At 44.8% G+C, this 23,675-nt stretch overlaps 1 long non-coding RNA gene across 1 annotated transcript in view; it reads left to right on the top strand.

Annotated features, from left to right (window-relative positions):
* The window catches only part of LOC138581977 (uncharacterized), a 1,316,379-nt gene that overhangs the window by 1,149,612 nt on the left and 143,092 nt on the right, over positions 1-23,675 (top strand). Inside the window, exon 4 of the long non-coding RNA XR_011304915.1 lies at positions 21,307-21,429. This is a non-coding gene — a long non-coding RNA (uncharacterized lncRNA). The remainder of the gene's footprint in view (positions 1-21,306; positions 21,430-23,675) is intronic.

Below are 23,675 nucleotides of genomic sequence, written 5' to 3'. Positions count from 1 at the left end.
AACTGCGTCTAGGCCTAAGCCATGGTATGCATCATATTTGGTTTTACGTGCTTGTCTTTTTATCCTCTTATGGCGTAGTACGTGCCTTTTTGCTACCCTGCTTCTGCTGTTTGTAATATTTACATTACTGTTTGCATTACACAAATGGAGTTTGACATTTGGAGGTAATATTTCAAACATTGTACATACAGTTGGGTGGGAGTTGCTACTATTTGTGGGGGTCACATTATAGCTGGTTCTGGTCATGTTTCTTTGGTTCTGTTAAATTAAATAGCGCACTTTCATTCATTCTTTCATTCAGGCCTCAGCTTGGGGTCAATTAAGTTCAATTAGAGGGTATACTTTTGTTCCAGATCCCTGTGGTCTCCCCCTTATTTTAGATGGCCAGCCCAGATAAAAGATATACCCCACTATACAAAGAACAGCTTGACGCTGATGTCTTCATTGTTGTGGTACCTGTAGTAGGAGAAAACAGGAAAAACAAAGGGTTTGAAAGGTATGGTTCGGAAGGTATGGAGTTTCAAGGGAAATGTGGTAAGTGGTGGGGAGGTAAGAGGGAAAAGAGAGATGAATTGGGGTAGTTCATGCTTCTAGCAGCAATGCATGCATGTTTAACTCTCTCACATGCACCTATATGGTCAGCATGAGGCTACATGAACTGATGTAGATCAGTTGCATTAGTCTTGGCCATCTGGTGCTGAATTGGGTGAGGCCCTGCGGATGTCTGAGAGGTGTATCCAATATCAGAGCCCTTTGACCTTTACTGTGAGAGGGGTGGAAAACACGACCTCGTAAGGGTCCATGGAACCTATGATTGTTCCATTTTCTCACAAAGCCCCTGACATAAACCAGTTTCCCCAGCAAAAATGGTAAGGTGGCTGCTGGGTCAGTTTGTGGGGCTGTTGATGTTTGTGCATCCTCTGTGTTTGGCAGTGCACTTTGACTTGACATGCACCTGATTGCCTGTGTTAACTGGGTCAGATATTGTTTGAACTCTTCTCCCAGATTTGCTGCTGTTCTATGGGCATCTGAGGTTCTCCTCACAGGGGAGATGGGTGTTTTCATGCATCTGCCAGTCACTATTTCATGGGGGGCAGGTGGTGGTCCTTGCTATGTTGTGTGCACAAATGGAACAGGGCCAGGGGCAGGCAATACACCAAGTACTTTTTCAGGGTATTGATTAGTCTTTGAGGAACCTTTCACAGGAATACCAATGAGTAGACCTCAGCGCCCTCTTTGTTATTGCAGAAGTTTATTGGAGTCGCATGAAAATGGTAACAACGGAGAAACCTGGTCCCTCAACTCCGTTCATATAGAATACTGTAACTGTGGTAACCCTTAATTATATTCATGCGCCAAAAAAGAAAAAGAAACAACTCAATTTTAAGTGATCATGAGTTCTGTATTTTGCCCTATGTGATGATACGTGTTTCGACGGTTCACCCCGTCTTTTTCAAATCAGGGCAAATTTGTGTATCTTTACCAAGTGTGTTCTTGCAGCTTACATGCCAAATCATGGGTTAAATCCGAACCTTCAAATTACATCCTTCACATCGTCCATGATTTTCCGTCCGCTGCAAGCTGTAAAGCCTCCTTGACTGCTCTGCCATCCTTTTCCCCTAAATCCTCTTCCTTGTGGGTAAAATCCTATGTTACTCTGATTATTCTGTTGTGGACTAGCCACCTGCTGCATGTTTTGTTCAGCTGCGCTGGTTAGCATGGCTCCTTCAAGAGCATACTTTGATAGTTCCTTCTGTACCAACTTCGCTTCCTCACCCCTCCGAGTTGCTTCCTTTTTGCGATTCTTTTCCTGCAGCAGTCTGCAGTAATGTGCGATAGTCAACTGTATTTCAGCCCAAGGTTTAGCCTCGACTCCTACCAATTTCTGGAGTTGTTTCTGCACCGGTTCTGGAAATCCTTGGCACAATATATGGTAAAACACAGGTATGGATTTTGTCCAAGATTCATGCGTTTCGAGCACCCATGCGTCTTGGAAATTCTGTATATAAATTAACGGATCTTCAGAATCCTTTATTTTTCGAGTCATTATAGCTCCCATATTGGAAGTATCGGGTTAAAGTACTCGTAGCGCTTTCCATACTGCTGCTCTGTAATTGTTAAATAGCGGCCCGTCATGTGCGGTATTAATTGTGGTTACACCAGGGTACCCTGCCCATGCCCACACATTGTCTGCTCTCTCACCAAGTATGGCGATTAGGAGACCCTTAATGTCCCCTATGGCTAACGTGTTTCACCCATGTCATTTTTTTCTAACTCATGTATCCATTTTCCGGCTCCCGATTTCAGCATTGGAAGCTTGTTTTTCAAGTTTTCCCGATCCATGTATGTGTGACCATGGAATATATTGTGGTCTTACTCCCTCTTCTCTAGTAGCGGAAACTGGAATACATAGCCCTCTTTTTCTTCTCTCATTGTTCTCTTGTCTATTGCAGGAATGATATTCCCATATCGCCATCTACCTGGCAATGTCCTTAGTCTGTCTACATAGGGCGGTGAAGACACCCCCCTCTGACCATGAGATACTTCTTCATGTCGGTCAGACTGCGTGGCTGACTCTGATGCCCTCGGTGCAGACATGCTAGTGTCTGACCATCTTATCTCCTTTTCCTTTGGGAGTTGCCTTTCACTTTGCCTCCCTTCCTCATTTTCTTTGCGCTCTTCCCTTTCAGAGTCAGACATTGTCTGTCCCCAGTTCACGCAACTTTTCATATCCTCCTTGTTCCTGCTTATTTCTAATCTATCCAGGGATAGCTCTCTGTTCCCACTACTTTGGGTGACATCCTCAGTGTCATACCGCTGAGTGCTCTCCAGGCGCTCGTCTTCCCTCTCTCCTTAGGGTATTTGTTCTAGCCCCATTTCATCACATATGCTATTGATCGTTTCTCTGATTCTCTTGGTGTCAAAGTCATCATCAATATTTGCCCTAGACATGCCTGGTACTGAATCGTACACAGGAAAGAAATCTTCAATATCTTCCAAGTCTACAACTGGATCAGGTTTTTTGACTTCCCTCTCCAAATATTCAAGATCGCGCGCTCTCTGTCTTCGCTTACGTTCGATATCGTCATCAAATTCTTTTTGCTTCCTCACCTCTTCTCTGACCCTATCTTCTTCCTTTCTCTTTTAATATCTACGTTCATCTGCCCTTCGTATTTCCTCATCTCTTTGTCTCCTTATTCTTTTCTCACGTATCCTTTGCTCTTCTTCTAACCTTTGCTGTTTCTGCCTATCTTGATCGTAGGCTGCTCTTGGGTTGCGTTCAAGCTGTTTTTCTTGCTCTTCGCGTTATAGCTGTTCCCGCCTTTGCCTGTCTTTCCTTCTTATCCTTTCATCTCTTAACTCCTTTTCTTTCCCCTTTCTCTGTGTCTCATCTAACCTCTCCTTTTGTCTTGCGTCATCAATGCCTTTACCATCAAATTTCAATAAAATGTGTCCTCCCATCCATTCGTCTTTCGCTAATGCTATCTCATCAGTTCTGTCTCTGCTCCCTTTCCATCTCTTCCCTTCTCTCTCCTTGTCGAGAGATGCACTTGTCTGTGCCTGATCTTTTCTTTCATTATCCCGCCTCTCCAAAATAATCAAGGAGACGTTCAAAACTTGCAAAATGGAAGCCCGGATATGTCAAATGGACAAATAAATAATCCGACCAATAATCCGACCACCACCAGTATGTTGGCTGTGTGGAGTGACAGGGCACTTGGCAGAAATCAAGGCATGATGCAGAGCGGCAAAGGGATGGGAGCAGGTATGGAAAATCCACCTGCAGTTTTACAACAGGGCGTTGCACAGAATCACACAGTGCAACAACAAGCGCCAGGAGCACAACAAGGAGTACAGAGCATGGGGAATTTTCCACGAGGACAATCCCAACAGGCACCATTGCAAGTGTCATACATGATTAGCACAGGGCAGACCCAAAACCCTGGAAGGGGAAGCAACAATGGGATTGGGGAAAATCTACAAGTGCACAGTGGGCCACATTTGTATGTGAACTAGGACAGCTCACTGGGAACCCTGATGTGCTCTATCCTATCAGTGACACCAGACCCTCACAGGGAACCTAGGGTGGATGTTGTTATAGGAGGTAAAGAATATTCCTTCCTAGAGGACACAGGTGCAACACGCTCATGTATACGTGAAGGCAAGTTTTCCTTGTCCAGTGAGGCCATAGATACTCAGAGTTTCACAGGAGCTCACAGTCGAGTTCCCTTTACAAACGCACTCCCAGTCTCCATAGGAGAGTGCGAAATGAGTGTACCATTATTATACTCACGTCAGACCCCAGTAAACATTTTGGATGAAATCTAATGACAAAATTGAACATGACAATTTCGTTCACAGAGGAGGGCATAGTATGCTCCACTCCAGGAATGCACTACTCAAATGTATGTGAAATGATTAGAGCATACTCAGGACACATAGCCATGAGGGCCATACCATTGGAGCCAGAAATGTTTGCATACGGCATGCGAGTGCTTATGACGGGATTGCCAGGCCTTGCAGACAGGATCATGAGAACCCCTGATGAGTTCTTATTCAGACCTAGAATACCAATGCATGAGGAGAAGGGACAAGTATTTCCCTTAATGATACACGCAGCTGTAGTGCGAGGGAAAGTGGTGTTGGTTGATGGTTATGATGAGGAGGGCAGACAATGGTGCACGATTATCGCCATCGAAGAAGGATATCGAGTGACTGACATCACCGATGATGATCTGTTTGAAGAGCAACTGGATATGGGAGAGACAATAGTGGAAGTGAGTCTCACCTTTTGGGTAAAGATGATTAAAAGAGAAGTACCTCAGAGAATGATGTTGGCACTAAATCGTCCTGAATATTTTGATGACGACATAGCCAAGGTGCCTGTCTCAGTATGGACTACAGGCCCCTATGACGTAGGCCTCTTGAAGGGGGTTGGAGAAGTAAGAATTAAACTGAAACCAGGAGCAATTCTACCAAAAGCCCGACAATATCCTATGTCCAGAGAGGCAGATGATGGGATTTTTACGACAATTTCTGCAATGATGGAGCAGGGCACCTTAGTGGCGTCAGAGTCATCATACAATACCACGGTTTATCAGATCAAAAAATCAAAGGGAGGGTATTGGAGGCTAATTCAAGATCTTAGACCAATAAACAATATTGTCGAGGCCGAGTTCCCTTTAGTCACTAACCTATCTACAATTCTATGCAATATACCTGTTGAGGCAAAATATTTCACAGTGATTGACTTGAAAAATGCATTTTTCTCAATCCCGTTGCACCGTGACTCACAAAATCTGGCGTCATTCACGTTCAGACAAATGCGTCTAAAAAGCATGAGGCTGCCACAGGGATACTGTGAGTCTCCGTCTATTTTCAACAGAGTCCTGCAGATAGACTTCAGCAATATTGCACTAAAAAGTGTCATTTTACAATATGTGGATGACATACTAATTTGCAGCACCACAGAAGAGCAAAGCAGGCATGATTCTATTCAGCTACTGACTGCATTGGCTGAAAAAGGATATAAAGTTGACAAGGAAAAGTTACAATATTGTCAACAAGAAGTGCTGTACATAGGCCAGCTAATCTCACATGAGCGAAAGAAGGTGACCCCAGAAAGGGCTGAAGCCATACTTAACATGGCTAAGCCTCACATGATAAAGCAGGTGCAGAGCTTCAAGGCCTGTAAAACTATGTTAGGGCATGGGTTTTTGATTACAGCTCTTTGTACTAAGCCTTTACTTCAGGCCCTAAAGAAGGCCGAAGTGACAAAGGAAAAGACTGAATGGTCAGAAGCCACGGAAGAAGGATTTGCAGAACTCAAGATATCGATTTGTACAGCTCCAGTTCTCGGAATTCCCAATTATGCAGAGGAATTTTACCTGTTTTCACACACAAATGGCAGTGCCATGACGGTAGTACTCGCTCAAAGAACATCCTTGGGGTACAAGCCCTTAGCATACTACAGTGGGAAGCTGGACCCAGTAATGAGAGGCCACTTCCCATGCGAACAAAGTTTAGCTGCCACATCGTTTGCCATAGGGAAGGCTACAACCATTGTGATGGGATGCTCCATGACATTGTACATCGAGCACTCACTATTTGTTAATGTTAAGGACATTTGTACCGCGCACTATCACCACCGGAGTGGTCCCCTGGCACTCCATTTGCAAATCTAGAGAAACCAAAGGGCACATTGACATCTCAGAGAGCTTCTGCTTATGAAGTGATCATATCAAACCCATTAAGATAGTCTGATGTAAGATAGTAAACCCAGCCATGTTCATTGCAGAACCAATCACTGAGGGAGAGCTGATACATGACTGCACGAACTATGAAGAATTCTATGATGAAATTCCCAGGGGCGAAAGAAAATGCCTTGGCAAAGAGATCGTCTTTATTGATGGGTCTTCGAGAATCTAACAAAGTGATGGGCAAAGATACACAGGCATTGCTGTGATAAAACACACCGCAAATGGAGAGTTGCAAGTGCTACACTATTCAGCACAGGCTGCAGAACTATTGGCCTGGATAATTGCCATTGAGAATCACGCAGACCAGGAGGTAATGGTGTACAGTGACTCTGCCTATGTGACGTCGACAGTGCATGCAGGCCTAGCATGCTGGAAAAGGAGGGGCTACCTCCGAGCAGACGACACCCCAGTGTCGCATGAAACCTTATTGAACAGGCTGATTAAGGCAGTACAGTTCCCAGTGGGCATAGCGGTCATGAAATGCGCTGCCCACACCAAGGGGACAGATTTTGTCTCACGCGGGAACCAAGCAGCAGACATGGAAGCCAAACGTATGGCATCCAAAAGTGAGACGATTATGGAAGTGGAAGTGGCACGCACCAATGAAAGGATGATGGTTGCACGGGCAACATCGGAAGCCTATAACGATCTTGGGCAAACACAATTGATGGAACTCCTAGGGGAGGCACCACAGGAAGAGAAAAACCTGTGGAAATGTCGAGGGTGTTCTTTAAATCCCTCTGACAGTTTGTGGCGACAAGACAGCACTGGTAAACCAGTAATGCCTGTAGCCCTATTAAAAATAGCGCTTGAGCAGTTACATTACCCGGTGCATTTGACAAAAGAGAATCTAGCAGCAACACTCGCAGAAGACTGGTTCATACCGAATTTAGCTGACCATATTGCACTTTTTATGGTGAACTGCATAATCTGCCAGCAATTCCCTGCTGGGCACACATTAAAAGTTATGAGTGGAGTCATCCCCAGGCAAAATGGGCCTTTTCAGCACTTGCATGTCGATTACGTCGACATGATTCAAGTATGCAACGGGTACAGGTATTTAATTGTTATGGTGTGTCCATTCTCTAGGTGGATTGAGGCATGTCCATGTACACACCCAGACTCTACCTGTGCGGCCAAATTTCTAGTGAGGGAAGTGTTCCCCAGGTGGGGGGTGTGCGAGGTCATGAGATCAGATAACGGGGCTCATTTTGGTAATACAATGTTCAAGCAGATTAGCTTGCTGCTTGGTATAAATCACAAGTTCTCGTCGACGTATCATCCAGAAGGTAATGGGATCTGTGAGAGGCTCACTAGCTTATTAAAGGAACGGATAGCCAAGTTGAAGCTTATTCTAAAGAGGGGATGGTTGCACTGCCTCCCATTGGTACTCTATGCTCTTTGGAACCAACCTGGCTCCGACCATCATCTTACTCCACACAAGATAGCTACAGGAAGAAGAATGCGAACTCCCCTCACACCCCAAGATAGAGCTAGATGTGATTCCAGGTCAATAGGAGAGGTTTTAGGGTCTGAAATGCAAAACTATCTGAACTGTATGACATCCTGCCTTACTGTAATTTCAGACCAGCTGCAGCGACGACGAAAAGGGTGCAGCGCAGCACAGAACACAGAAGGAGGCACTACATCAGACTCAGTTCAAGGTCTACATGTTCCACTCGTCTTCCCTGATGACGCCGTCTTAGTGAGAAATCATACAAGGAAAAAGTGGTACGAACCAAGATTCAATGGTCCTTTCATCCAAGAGGACTGCACTCCGTCCGCTGTGAAGCTACAGGGCAGGAGAGCGTGGATTTTCCTCTGTGATATCAGACCCTACATAGGAGAGACATCACAAAGGCATAGTAACCCATTTCAACCTAGTGCTGCGATCGTACCCGTCATTGGTAGGAAGGATCACAAGTGTCACAGACTTTCTTCAAGATCCTGAAAACGAAAAAATAATAAGACAACTGCTTACTGTCATTGCAGAACAATTCATTGTACTCCCCAAGTACAGTGAGAAAGAAGCAAATGTTCCCAACACAGGTGGGAATAGATGAGCTCATCAACACACTGTTTTTTCGCATAATTGAAGACTGTCCATCTATTGTCGGGAGAACAACTGATACGTCAACATCCCTCCGAGATCCAACGAATACAGAGAACGTAAGCTGCCTCCTAAACAACATAATCTTTCTGGTCACATTCAATGCACACGGACAGTGCAGACATTGTTTACATCAAGGATAAAACATATGATCCTGAATCTCAACGAAAATCCAGACAGATGTCCCTATCACCAGAAGACAGCAGGCTGGCTCATAACGTTCTGTTTCGCCTAGTTACTGACTTTCCAGAGCTAGTGGGGAGACCAATCGATGTTGACTTCCTCACATTCATCAGAGATCCAGCTAATATTGCACAAATGGGAACGCTGCTGCATGGAATCATGCTCCAAGTGGAATTGTCAAATTATCAGTGAAGTTTCCTGAGGAGAAGATTGTGAAACCTTCCGCCGAGGGACAGATCGAGGAAGCAGAGTCAAGAACACCATTTGTTACATTGGTTGTTATTTTTCCCTAGTTCTTCATACTGACTGGTGTCCAACATGTCCTCATGACTGAAGCAGATTCAGGGGGTGGACTGGGAGCTCACCTACTTTGAACATGCACAGTAAAGGGACACACTGAAGTATTACTTAATTTAATTTCTTTTCCATAGTCTAACACAGGAACTGTATCCTGAATCAAAAGACAATTGCCACTTGCAAGAAGGGGAAGGGGAGAACCTTTGAACACCAAACACTAATAAACTCAGAACTTGAAAAACAACATTAGATAAGGAAATACTAACATCAACATTGGGGAATGATCGAGATGGGGGTCCAGAGCAACAATCTGGTCCTCCCACAGAAGAGAGGCACCCCGGCTGCTCTGGATGAAATGCTGTTGCCTCACATACTGAACCATCATGTACTTATGTATTGTATTTATCATTATTCTACTATCATTAACGATCAGAAATGCATTCTATATTGGTGCACACAGCTTTCCAATTTCAGTGCACCCACCAAATGATATATGCATGAAATGCACAAAAGCACCCATACCTTATATAGTCATTCCAGTCCCTAGAAGATCTGATGGTGGAGTGAATGAACTTGAAATGAACGTGATTAACAGTGATATATACACACTTATGGTAACAAATGAGCAGGAAAGCCGGAGACCGGGTCGGCATGAAATAAATGAAGAAAAAACACTGACAACTACAAGCACAAACACTGAATGAACACCAAACAGGCCTAACATCTACGACTGCAGAACCACAAACTAAAGCAGCAGGAGGGAAGAGACTGCCTGCCATAAAGACCTTCACAGAAGATAGTGTGAGAAAACAAAAAGAGTTAAAGGAATAGCCAACAGAAGCAGGCATATCAGAAACTCTTGAGAAAACAAAAGCCAACACTGAGAAGCTCTATGTAAGGACACAAATGTTAGTAGACTTACTGTTCCCATTCATAGCCAGAGCAAGGAAACTGTATGACGAACTGAAAAATAAACCCACAGAGATTGTATTGCCAAGCATATATGTTCCAAAACAAGGGACAAGTACCAGTTCCACAGTACAGCCATATACCAGAACAGCGTCAGGCGGGTTGGCATGGGCCTTTGCACGCAGCAGAGAAAAAATGCATGAAGAAAGGCAAAGAGCTGCCAGACTCCTGGCCACTCAAATGGCGCAGATAAGAAGGCCTGAACCATGGACCAGGATACCTGAAAACCCTCCAGCAAGAAAAAGCCACACAGATGCATTCAGAGATGTAGTAATAGCAAACTACATGAAGACCTTAAGAATCAAGAGCAGCGTGCATGAAGACGACAATGAACTGAGCGATTACCTGGATCGCACAGCACTCCTAGGTAACAACATTTGATAACAGCACATGAAGGAAGTTGGAAGACGAAATTCCGAAGGGGAATGCTTCATTTGCGCACTCCTACCGTGCAGCATGGGGGAGTCCAAGATCTTCGTGGCTGTAGAAATTGATGTTCAGACAGCACACTGTCTTTCACATGTATCGATGTGCAAAACTAGAGGCCAGTTCATGGGAAGTGATGCCTCATTCATATGGGCAACTGAAACATCTTATCCTGATGAAGATGATTATGTTCAAGACATTAAGACGAGAAACAGAGCTCATGCTAGGAATCATGTGATCAGGTACGAGAAGCCTGCAGTTAAAGGAGCAGGAATCAGATGGGAAGTGACCCAAGACTGAATGTCCAAGGAGAAACTCCAGAGGAAGCTCGAAAGTGGAAGAACAGAGCCCAAATGCAGATCTGGGGAACAGTGCTTTCGCCAGACAGATGGGAGAAAGGAGTGGTGATTTGCAGAGCATGGGTGATTACTGGACTCTACATGAAAATGTTGACATTGTGCAGAATGGCTGCAAGCCATTTTGGCCAAAACTTGCAAAACTAATAACATGGGTCGAAGACAGAGGAGGACCCTCGCAGATAGTCACACTCGAAAGCCCAAAGTTCTGTTTCAGGAACAATGGCACAAGGAAATTGGGGGATAATCAAAACTGTGGACAAGTATTTGATGCTCCAGGGATGGTGCATGGAACTGCAGTAATTATGGATCATTATTGGGCATGCGGATCCAAAGCATACATCAGACTGCCAAGAGACTGGGCAGGCATATGCACGATTGTGAATGTCCACGTTCCAGCATTAGTGAACCCGAAAAGCGACCTGAACATTGACAGTTTCCCGAAAGCAGATGCTCACCTGAGGAAGAGGAGATCTGTGGAACTGATAACTCGAATGAAGAGAGAGAATTACTTCTCTGCCAAATCAAAAGAAGCATTTCATGCAATCCCATATGAACACAGGCTCTTCTGTCCCACCTCATCAGTGTTCACGACAATTCTGATGCCAAGATTCCAAGTTAGCAAATACTAAATGGTTGCAGATAGCCAGAAGGGAGTTACTGCAAACCATCAACACAACCATACAAGGATTCAATGCGATCAAGGAGGAGTTAAGAGCCATCCGACTGATGACTCTCCAGAGCAGATATCTACTTGACATGATCACAGCTATGGATGGAGGAGTTTGTGCAAAAATAGGAGAATCATGTTGCACATTTAATCCTTCTCACAACGAGGAAAATTGAACTTTAACAGAAGCTCTAGGTATGCTGACAGAGCTACAGAACCAGATGATCGACAAGACTGACGAAATTGATGATGACAGCTGGTTTGGATCACTGTTCTCTTGGGTCCCACAATGGATGGCAGACATATTCAAGTTCCTGGGAGCCTTACTAGTGATGATATTACTAGGATTTTGCATGATCAAGATAATAATCTCACAATGCCAGAAAACTGTGAAGAAAGCCATACGGATGAAGATCATGGTTGATGGCAAACCTGGATGGAAGTCCAGAGATCTGACTGATGAAGAAATAAAAGACTTTGTGAAGGCTAGCAAGCATGCACCAGAAGGTACAAAGTTTCTTTATCCCAGGAAACACAGGAATTATGTGGGAAGATGGATTTATTGCAGCCCAAATGGACAATGTCAGCTGATGGTATGGAACAAAGACAAACACGTAAGGACAGCAGGAAGCCTGAGATGGGTAATATAGATATGGACTCCAAAGAGACACTTCTTAAAACCATCATGTACAGACCCAGAAGATGAAGAGGGAATGAACCCAGAAGATGAAATGAAGATGAATACAGAATAACCAAGAAAGATGAGCCCAAAGGAGGAAGTGGTCGATGAATCGACCAGAGGGGGGAGCGTAGAGGAGGGCCCAAATATAGCCTGCACTCCAGTCACCAATTTTGAAGTACCTGGAACATTCACACCGAAATATGTGACGTATGATGAGCAGATAAACCAGCAGAGAGCCGCAGTGGACCTCTGCCCAGTATCTATTAGAAGAATGACACCTATTGAAGTACCAATAACCAGACAACCATGGGCAGTAAGGTACTCACTAAGAAATCCCTACAAGCAAATGAAACAAAATTAAGATTGTTTAAGTACTGTGCAGGAAGAACACAAAAAGTTGTTAATGGAAGACGAATGTTGACGTCATGAGGGCCTGGACTAATGCACCCATAGAAGATATGATGATCAAAAGATGACGTGAAGAGACGAAACACCATGAATAAAGATATTGTGAAACGAAGAGAAGCGAACATTGTAAGAAACACAAGGGAGCTTAACTGGAAGCAGGATGAAGATATTCACCCAGCTAACGCCTGTAAGTAGAAGAATAGAGCGGCACGCGCCCTAGCACACAATCTACCTCAAAATGAAGCATGTTATACAGTTCAAATCCACTTTGCATGAAAAGCAGAACTAACCCAGGTTATTATATGCCAAACGCAAGAAGTTTCATATTTTAGTAATACGAGGAAAAAGGCTGAACCGAAACTCGGCAGAGGCAGCTTGTGCCGGGGAAGCCGAGGTCATATTGATAGAAGCTATGAACAGAAGCTACTTTAATTGGAGTTAAGAACAGAATATCCTGCCATTGAAGGAATGAGATAAGAAGGTGTAGTCAGGTGGCAGGGTGAAACGAAAATCAAATACACAAATTGAGAGAAACAAGGTAAATCCATGGTGTGGTAGAGCGCGACCAGCCGAACGAGATGAGGCACAGTTTCACACCTATGCTTGACACCCACCCAGACAGAAATATCAGAACTTTTCCGAGACAAGAAGATGAAGCTTTGAGATCAACCACAGTGAACTAATTGACACATAGCCCATAAAGTGATGATTGATTGAAGGAAGGCAGGGTGAATTGGGGGACACCCTGCATCTGGTTGACCGTTCTGCATGCTGCTGGAGATTTATGCATGGGGTTGATGCCAACCCAATCACAATGGACCAAATAATTTAGGGTCCTATAGTTAGTAGAACCAATGAGACGTTGTACATTTTGTGACATCTACGGTAGTCATTGTTGAAGGAAGGGCTTAGATGCCCACCTGACAGTATTTACCCAATCCCCTCACTCTGTTACCATATATTTCACCTATATTAAAGTTACCTTTTTCCAACCAATAGAATTGCATGTTAACTGTTGAGTGCTACACGTCAGATTATGACGCGTTTTTGGTATAAAAGTTATGTTTTATATGAAGTTCGCGGAAGTTGAAGCGAGACGGGCTGTTGGAGCACTGTCGATTTCAATGTTTCCCCATTTTTTGTACTTGTCATTAAAAGGACTCCCCTTTGCCAAACCATTGAGTTGTACTTGTTGATTGGTGTTGGAGTAAGAAAACCTGCACCCCCATCCATCTCAAGGTGCAGCTATCTCGTCTTAAAGTACTGAAGAGCAAACCCTGACTCTATGGGCCGGCGTGGGGTCTCTCAGTACAGTTCCACCACCCCATTTGCTTGTGGGTGGTAAATTGAACACATACAGTGCTTTATCCCTAATAATGCTTTGATCTCTTTGAAGATTTAATTGAAGAAATGTGTGCCATTGACTGACCTCAAAACATCACAATCCCCCTTACATCGGGTTAAAACCTCATGCACAAGGAACTTTGCGGCACACTTGGCATCTTGGTGGGCACACGGACCGGCCTCAACCCACCTGGAGAAAGGACACACCACCACAATCAGATATGGAGCTCCATTACATCTTTCTCCCATGTCTGCATAGTCAATGTGTAGCTCACGAAATGGTCCGATGGGGCAGGGCAGTGTGCCCCGCAATGTCATCCCTGTGCTAAACACTTTCCAGGTAGTGCATTGAACGACCATCACTGAGAGGTGTTCCTGTAGATTGGGAATGAACCATTCTTCCTGGATATCTGCTGCAATGTGTTGCTTGGAGCTGTGAGAAGGGTAATGCAATTGCTCAAATGTTGTGTGCAGTAATTTCACGGGTATCAGTCCTTTCCCTGTACTTTCCTGCCTCCATAAGAGATCAGTTGGGGATTGCACGCCCCCATGTTTGAGCCAATTCCTCAGAGTGGGACTCACATTTGGGATTGGCTTGGCAGTCTCGGAGGTACAATATGTGAAATAGGTGCAGCAATTTTAACTTCTGGGATTGCCCGAGCGCGTTCCCGAACCCCTCACACACCCAGCACTGATCAACATCTGATTCATGGCCTCCAAACAGGTTGCTTGTACTACCTTGGCACATACCTGTTCTCGGACTTTCTCCAGAGGACGAACCATGTGGGAGAGCGTGACAAGCATCCACCTTTGCACCCGGTGCTTTTCTTTGACCAGTTTTCCAAGAATTCTCCCTTTCTTCCCACTCCCCCCTTTTTTTTTGCATTCTTTGGTTTTGCTCACTATTCCTTCGGCAGACTCGGGATCCGAGAGCCCTGGGGCAAGGCACCATGCGGCGTGGACAAGGAACGGGCACTCTGAGGCTGCTGTGGTGATGATCCGGTGAAGTGTAGGAGTAGAGTAAAATAGCCTAGCAATACACACATAACAGGGCCTAATTCATGGAACATTTAGCACGATGCAAGGTGACTTTGCACTACCAACACACACGTTGAAACGGGCCTAATTCACACAGTGGTGCAAAGTGTATTTTTGCAAAGTAAAGCCACATTGCACTGAAAAAGTCGTTTGCAACGCTCAAAATGGGCCTAAATAAAAACAAATGCACTAAGTAGTGCAGATTCAGCATTTTGTGTGAACTTGCACAGTGCAAAGAGTACTTTTGCAGTGCAAAGTGACTTCGCTCTGCAAAAATACACTTTGCACCGCTATGTGAAGTATGCCCGTTTCAACGCGCTAAACGGTCCATGAATGTGGCCCTTATCGCGATGGTCCACATTTTAACGAGGCAGATAAGATGAAAATCTGAGACTGGATTTGAACCTGCGACCTGAAGACCACCCTCGAGTAGGTTGCCCGCCCCGTAGAAAAAAGTCAGCAATTACGCTTTACAGTTACTTTGCTGGTGTAGAAAAAATGTACTATTGTGCATATTGGCAGCGATGAAATTATAAGCAGGGTTGTCCAACTACTGAATGGAGAAACGCCTCACCGTTTCACACTTAAGGTATAGCTGGCGCCTGAGGTTTAATAAAGAAACAGCACTTCTGCCTTTCATCATTGCTTGGTGCTTGGAAGCGAACATTGCTCTGAGCAGTAGCCTGTGGCAGACATATTTCATTGGCTTCTATGTTCTTAGATAACAAAGGTTTTTTTTGCTAGATATTTGTGGCCTAAAAAAACACATCAACATTTTTATAAAAGTATTTGGTGGGGATCCCCCACCAAACCTCCCCCTTCCCTATTATCTCGCCCCTATTCCCCACACCCTTATATCCCCTTACCCATCCCCCCATATTTTTCACTTCGTTTTTTCAGCCGAAAGATTTCGGCAAAAAAAAATATGAAAAAAGCCTGCCGATGTAACAACGTCGTACCATTTCGTTGTATGCAATTAGTGCGTAGCCCCACTTCATAGCATCAGCCATTAATACTGACCTATGATGCCTCAGTGCCTGTTTTAACAACTTTGCGCATTACCACTACGTTGCCCACTCACGCCTACACTACATAGGCAACAGTCTCTATTCCTGAGACTGAGGCTGTGACGAGTTGCGCCTCTTTAGTCAAACCTGCTTAGAGCCTCTATTTATCTCACAGAGCCAGTGTGCTCGCCCGCTCCCACCCAACTCGGAATTGATTCACAAGTACTTGCTCACATGCCTTTTGGTCGGCGCACCCCTTTTAAATCCCTGGTGCCTAGTATCACCATCATGCTTCCTAGGACTATCCTTATCCTTTATTATTGCATGACCATACCCGCTGCCATCATTGCTCAGTCACTTACTGTGATAACACTTTCACATCTCCCGCATGCGCTCCTGCTAACCCGCCACTCCCTACCTCATACACCCGCTACATATCTTAGCCCTTACTACCAGCTACTGCCCAGTTTGGACCCCACAATGGGCTACCGCGAGGCTAACACCTTCGAACAGTATTACAACAGCAACTACTCTAATCAATACCTTAATAACCCAGTGCTCTGGCTGGAACACTTTGCTAGGAAACCCACCCCGAACCAACCATGCTCCCTCATGCTTAGAAACAAGAGACTTGGTTCAAGATTCCGTCTACCTCACACCTATAGCAACGTCCCTAAGCAAACTATACACACACCACCTCACTCACCTTCACATCCCAATACGCTGAAACCCAATACTACGGTAGCCAAACCACCACAAATCAAGGGCGCCCTTATCGACGCCAGATCCCTTCCAGCTCACGCTTTAGACATTGCAGACCTCATCACAACCCACGAACTTGACTTCATTGCAATATCTGAAACATGGCTACATGCCGCTTCTGGACCTGCATTAGCCCTGGCCTTTCCGCCAGACTATGGCATCACGAGATGCGATCGTATCACTGCCCACAACAGAGGCGGTGGAGTGGCCTTCATTCATAAACATTCTCTTGGTCTAAGAGTGTCGACTAATTCTAAACTTGAATCAGCTGAACTACTCTCGGTCAAACTACCACTCACGTCCAACCAAACCGCCACCCCCCACCTTATCTACAGACCCCCAGGTCCTGCACCTTCCTTTGTTGGCGAAATGTCCACCCTTCTTCTCGACAAAACCAAAACCAACTCGCAAATTATCATCCTAGGTGACTTTAATCTAGGACTTGGTGACCCCAAAGACTCTACTGCATCTGACATGGAGAACGTACTAACTGACCTTGGCTTCTCCCTGCACATTCAAGAACCCACCCACTCCAAAGGGAGGACTCTAGACAGGCTAGCCAGTTCCAACTGCAATATTAATGTCCTCTCCAATACCCCCTGTTTATGGTCTGACCACCACATCATTACCTTCAATATTGAAGCAGCCCTGCGTGCGCCGACTATATTAGCTCCAGCCCTCCCTACTAGAAATAAAAGGGACATAACTAAGGAGAAACTACTCTCACTGTTACTCCCATTGCTCAATGCTGCCGCATTCTCCTGCACCGACCCCACATCCCTGGTAGACACCTATAATCACAGCATGCTCACAGCCATAAATTCTATCGCCCCTATCAAACTTAGAAAGTCCAAACCACGTGCACATCTCAACTCATGGTTTACACCACAGTTAAAAGTGCTCCGTAAACCTAAACGTTGTGCTTAAAATTGCTGGAAAAGTCACTCTTCTGATGACCATAAAGACGGTTTCATCCTCGCCTTCATCACCTACAAAGATGCCATTATCACAGCCAAAAAGGAATCCCTTAACAACGGTATCCTGCAAGCTGACTCGAACACAAACAAACTCTTCAAAATTTTAAAAGAACTCGAATCTCCAGCCACCCCCCCCTGACACATGCACTAAAGACAGCAAATGGTGTGACAATATTCAATCGCCCTTCGAAATAAAATCTCCACTCTACAATCCAAAATCAAAGACAAACAAAACAGTCTGAAGATGGACAACTGTCCACCCCTGCAAGGGTTGCCCCTCTTGACTCTCCTAATATTAAACCTTTTGCCTTCTCCCCACTCACCATCGCTGAGGTAGAAGACATCATCAAGAGAATCAAACCCTCAAACTGCCAAGGTGACCCGTGCCCTGCCCCTATCATCAAGGATTCGGCCCACGACTTGGCCCCTTTCATCACGGCCTTCATTAACTCCTCTTTTAAAACAGGCATAGTCCCTGACAACCTCAAGGACGCATTGGTGATCCCACTGCTTAAAAAAACCAACCTTAGACCCTAGCATACCCACCAATTTCAGACCCATAACCACTGTCCCATTCCTGCTTAATATTCTGGACCGCGCGGCATACCTGCAGATCCAAGACCACTTGGAATCCAATAATCTCCTCGGCCTACGGCAATCTGGATTCCGCCCCAGACATGGTACAGAAACGGCCTTGATAGATTTAAAAACCCAAATTGAGGTCCTGAAAGATAATGGGAAACTAGCTTTGCTTCTTCTCCTAGACCTTTCTGCAGCTTTTGATCTGGTCAATCACCAATTCCTATGCCGGCACCTCTACTCTGCTGCCCATTTCTCAGACTCAGCCACGGCTTGGATCAAATCCTTCCTGAGCAACAGATCCATGAGGGTCTTCTCTCCTTCCGCAGCCGCTGACCCTGCTCCAATTCACTGTGGCGTTTCCCAAGGCTCTTGTGTGTCACCCACACTCTATAACGTTTTCACTAAACCACTCTTTGATGTACTTGATTATCTGGGTGTCTCCTATACCAACTATGTTGATGATACCCAGATACTCATTCCCATCACTGGTGACTATCTAGTTGACAGTAAGGCCTTGAACGACGTTTATCTGGTCATCCAGGCCTGGATGGCCCAACACGAATTATGTCTCAATGATGACAAGACAGAGCTCCTCATCCTGGGCTCACTGCAACGTCTTGGCAAACTAGATCCCTCCTACCAGTCATTTATCATAGATGGTAATACCATCAAAGTCTCTAAAGACACTAAAACATTAGGTTTTTACCTTGACGCCACCCTCTCCTTGTCCCAACAAACCAATGCTCTCTGCTTACACGTGTAAACTTATTGCAGATTGTAGGCCGTTCCTGACCACTCTGAACAGCGTCACCTTAGCCAGAACGCTCATTATGTCTAAAATTGACTATTGTAGTGCCATATACCTAGGGACTAGCCAAGGGAATCTGAATAAACTACAAATCACACAGAACAATGCCATTAGGGCAGCTTTAAACATTCCCAGAAACCACCACATCTCCGAATCTAGAACTAACCTAGAATGGTTACCTGTCAAGCAGAGAATTTAATTGAAAACACTTGCCCTTACGCACAAATGCCTAGCAAACAAGCCCCCCTCCCTACCTCTGCAATCGGCTTTCCTTCCATTCCTCCACTCGACCTCAAAGAACTGCCCAGCACCATAGCCTCTCAATTCCTAGGTTCAAACTCCAAAAAGCGGGGGGTAAAGGCTTCCCTGTCATTGCCTCCAAGCTGTGGAATTACCTCCCTATCACAGTCAGATCGGAAGACTCATTTAACACCTTCAAGCAAAAAACGAAATCTTGGCTCTTTGATCAGAACTAAGGCACTTCTGCCTCCAGGCCTTACCTGTTAACTTCTATTGTAAGTTATGTATATATTCATGTTTGCACATTCACTTGTATATAACCATGTATGTATATTACCTGTATGTACATAAGCTTAAGTTGTGCCCTGATGCCTCCGGGCCGGATGGTGCGCCTTACAAATAAACAAAATACAAATACAAATTAACAAGTTAATTTCCAGTGTAGTAGTTGCGTCTCCTCAAATCAATGAACAGTTGTGTCATTTCTTGTCCATATTCAAATGTGAAGTTTGGTGTGCTTGCTTGACCTGGGCACATGCCCTCTGCGACAAGCAGTAGTAATATATGCTGGTTTTAGGTTTGCAATTATTCGGGTTTAACATTCACATTGATGGGCTCTTTCTTTCTTTCTTTATTTATTTATTTCAATTTGTATAGCACCGCAGCCCGGGGACGTCATTGCTTTCAGCTCTAGCTCTGCTATGTGGCGCGCCTGCCCAGCGGCATTACTCTTGTTCTAACTCTCAGGGTTTGGGGGTTGATGAATCAGGGCGGCCATGGCGCCACCTGGAGGATGGGTCTCTGTGGTCTGTCCTTTGCACAGGTTCATGAATTGGCTTATACGCACACGTCACATTTCACCCTTTTGGTTTTTGAAAGTACAAGTATGTGGAATCTTCAACAGCTCCACCTCACATGACACACTGGACGCCTTTGTTGTCATGTCTCCAGACAGGACATCCCTATGTTTCTACTGGACACACCAAATACCAGGTCCCTGGTAACAGGTTCGATCCCCGGGCCCGCTTAGAAACTTTGGGGTATCAATGCATTATAAATAACCTGTCATATCATATCAACCCTTAACTTAGAGGTAGGCGTGAATAATTTGCATCACCTGACAGGCCTCTATCTTATCTCATCTTCTCCCCTCCCCCACTCTCCACACGTTTTCCCCCGCATTCATCTTTGCACTCCTATACTTGATGCTGACTCCTTATGCAATTGGCTTGGCAAAACCAGTGCTCTGCCCTGCAGCATGAGTGATGGTACAAACCAACCCGGTAAATGCTCTCAGAATACTAGCGCCTGCTTGAGCACCTCTCAAGTCCATCACGCAACCAACACCAACTTCATCCAGTTCCCAGACCGAACTGGGCTAGATTATGCCATCATCATAAATTGAACAACACATAGGGCCTCATTACGGGTCCAGCGGTAACCCTGACGGTGCAACTGACAGGTTGCCGCCGGACCTGTCATTATTTACCGGCACCTGACTTCCCGGTGCCACCGGGGGCTAACAACCCTGGCAGCTCGAAAAGTCAGGTGATGCCACTTTATAGGAATGGGGACCATGGAAGCACAGGCACCGTTGTTAACGACGGTGCTGTTGCTTCTGTGATGGCTTTGCCTGCTGTGACCGCTGTGCCTCGACAGGCTCAGACTTGTCGGGCACAGCGGCTCTGGCAGGCAAACCCGTAGTTTGCCGGTCCGGAAACAACTTTATTTCCGGACCGGCAAACTTAGAATGAGGCTCATAATCTATACACTGACCACTGATAACGACCATCAATTATCACACACAACCATATTCCACCACCATTTTCCCTTCTGTTTTGCCCCACGCAATCTGTTTGTCTTACTTTTCTTCCCTTCTTTCTCATTACGTTCTCCCCAAAGACATTTGTCCTAACCCCTATTCCAGTTTATTCCATCCCTACCCTGGTCGGCTAGCACCCGTGTGGGGGTCACAATATGCTCTGCTTTCAGAGTAGGTCTGGGCGCCGTAAAACCACTACAGTGGTGAAGGACGTACTACAAATGTTGTATATATATAACAAAAGACATATTTCTCAAGTTTAAAACTCGGTGGTCAATTTTATGTTCTCAAAATGTTCTTTGATTTTATAAAAAGCAGCCAAGAACACTCATTGGTAATATTTGTCCCATTCTCCTTTCTCCTAGGTGTATGTCAAAAGAATACAATTTCAGTGTACCTGTTTCCTGACATCAAGAACACAGTAATAGACCTGCCCTAGAACTGGTGCTCGAGCCCGCCCGGCAGTGCTTCTGCCTGGCTATATGTGGGTGAGTGCTGTTCCTTTCAGCTTTATAGACTGTGCTCGTACTACTAGGCATGACTGACCATTTGCTGTGTGCCTTTCTTCTGTATGTCCTCTCCCATTTCAACCCTTAGGCATTGCCTATGTGCCCTCTGCAGTCCGCAACTATCTCCCACGGTATCTGAGTAGCACATGTTACCTTAGTGGTTTGTTCACTGCTGGTCTCCAGTACTTGTTCCAACATATACCTATCTCTGTGGATTGTTCTACAGTAGTATCATGTGCTCTGTGTTCCATTGGTAGGGTCTTGATGTCAGGAAACCGGTATGATCAAATCCATATGCATTCACCGTTGATCGTGATGTTATGATAACATAGGCTTTATACAGGGATACTAGTTATCGTGTTTGTACTTAGGACTATCAGTGTGTGATGGGTTACACCAGTATCGTGGTCCTAGTGACGTGTTTCATTGTACCGTGCATCCGTGAGTGGCTGTTATATGTTTACATTCGAGCCCATCATGGCATGGTTAAGGTGCTATGTTTCGAAATGAGGCTTTTTATTCAGAAACCTACGTTATCACAAATGTCTGTTGTTATTATTATTAATGTATTTATTGAGCGCTGACTGAGCTTCGAGAAGCAACAGAGCACTTTACATCACTATACAACAGTACAGATGCATAACAGAGCACTTCACAGAGGTATACAACAGTACAGATGCATAACTGAGCCCTTTACAGAGGTATACAACAGTACAGATGCATAACAGAGCACTTTACAGAGGTATACAACAGTACAGATGCATACCTGAGCCCTTTACAGAGGTATACAACAGTACAGATGCATAACAGAGCACTTTACAGAGGTATACAGCAGTACAGATGCATAACTGAGCCCTTTACAGAGGTATACAGCAGTACAGATGCATAACAGAGAGCTTCACAGAGGTATACAGCAGTACAGATGCATAACGGAGCCCTTTACAGAGGTATACAACAGTACAGATGCATAACAGAGCACTTTACAGAGGTATCCAAGAGTACAGATGCATAACAGAGAGCTGCACAGAGGTATACAGCATTACAGATGCATAGCAGAGCACTTTACAGAGGTATACAGCAGTACAGATGCATAACGGAGCATTTTACAGAGGTATACAACAGTACAGATGCATAACTGAGCCCTTTACAGAGGTATACAACAGTACAGATGCATAACTGAGCCCTTTACAGAGGTATACAACAGTACAGATGCATAACAGAGCATTTTACAGAGGTATACAACAGTACAGATGCATAACTGAGCCTTTTACAGAGGTATACAACAGTACAGATGCATAACTGAGCCCTTTACAGAGGTATACAAGAGTACAGATGTATAACAGAGCACTTTACAGAGGTATACAGCAGTACAGATGCATAACGGAGCATTTTACAGAGGTATACAGCAGTACAGATGCATAACAGAGCATTTTACAGAGGTATACAACAGTACAGATGCATAACTGAGCCCTTTACAGAGTTATACAACAGTACAGATGCATAACGGAGCATTTTACAGAGGTATACAACAGTACAGATGCATAACAGAGCACTTTACAGAGGTATACAAGAGTACAGATGCATAACAGAGAGCTTCACATAGGTATACAGCAGTACAGATGCATAACAGAGCACTTTACAGAGGTATACAGCAGTACAGATGCATAACGGAGCATTTTACAGAGGTATACAACAGTACAGATGCATAACAGAGCACTTGACAGAGGTATACAACAGTACAGATGCATAACAGAGAGATTCACAGAGGTAACATTGGAACAGATATACAGCGTTGGACACCTAGGGGCACAGAGGAGGGGTACAGCTGTACGGGGTGGAGGGCAGGAGAGGGGCGGGTGGCATCTAGCGAGTCAGGTGGCGCGAGGGGCGATGTGATGGCCTAGGTGTTGATGAGGAGACCTTGTGTGGAATACTTCCATGCCTTAAGTTACATTAACAATGTTAAAGTGGTTTCTCATCAAGGGGTCCTCATTACACACGTGTGTGCTTTATCAACATTCAATTTGATTGTAATAAGCCATGTGGTGGTGCGTTTTTGTGATCTTTATTATGTTTTCAATCCAGATAGGCCCTGATGAAGGATAACAGCTTATCCGAAAAGCATTGGCCTTTTTGTTCTGTTTTACTCTGTTTTAATGTTCATAATTGACATGATATGTTCATTCTACATATTTATAGTTGAGCGCTTTATTTTAAGGTCTTTA

This window comes from Ambystoma mexicanum, chromosome 3q (assembly GCF_040938575.1).
Source record: "Ambystoma mexicanum isolate Mex_15411 chromosome 3q, UKY_AmexF1_1, whole genome shotgun sequence".
Lineage (NCBI taxonomy): Eukaryota > Metazoa > Chordata > Amphibia > Caudata > Ambystomatidae > Ambystoma > Ambystoma mexicanum.
This window is presented reverse-complemented; position numbering and strand designations above follow the sequence as displayed.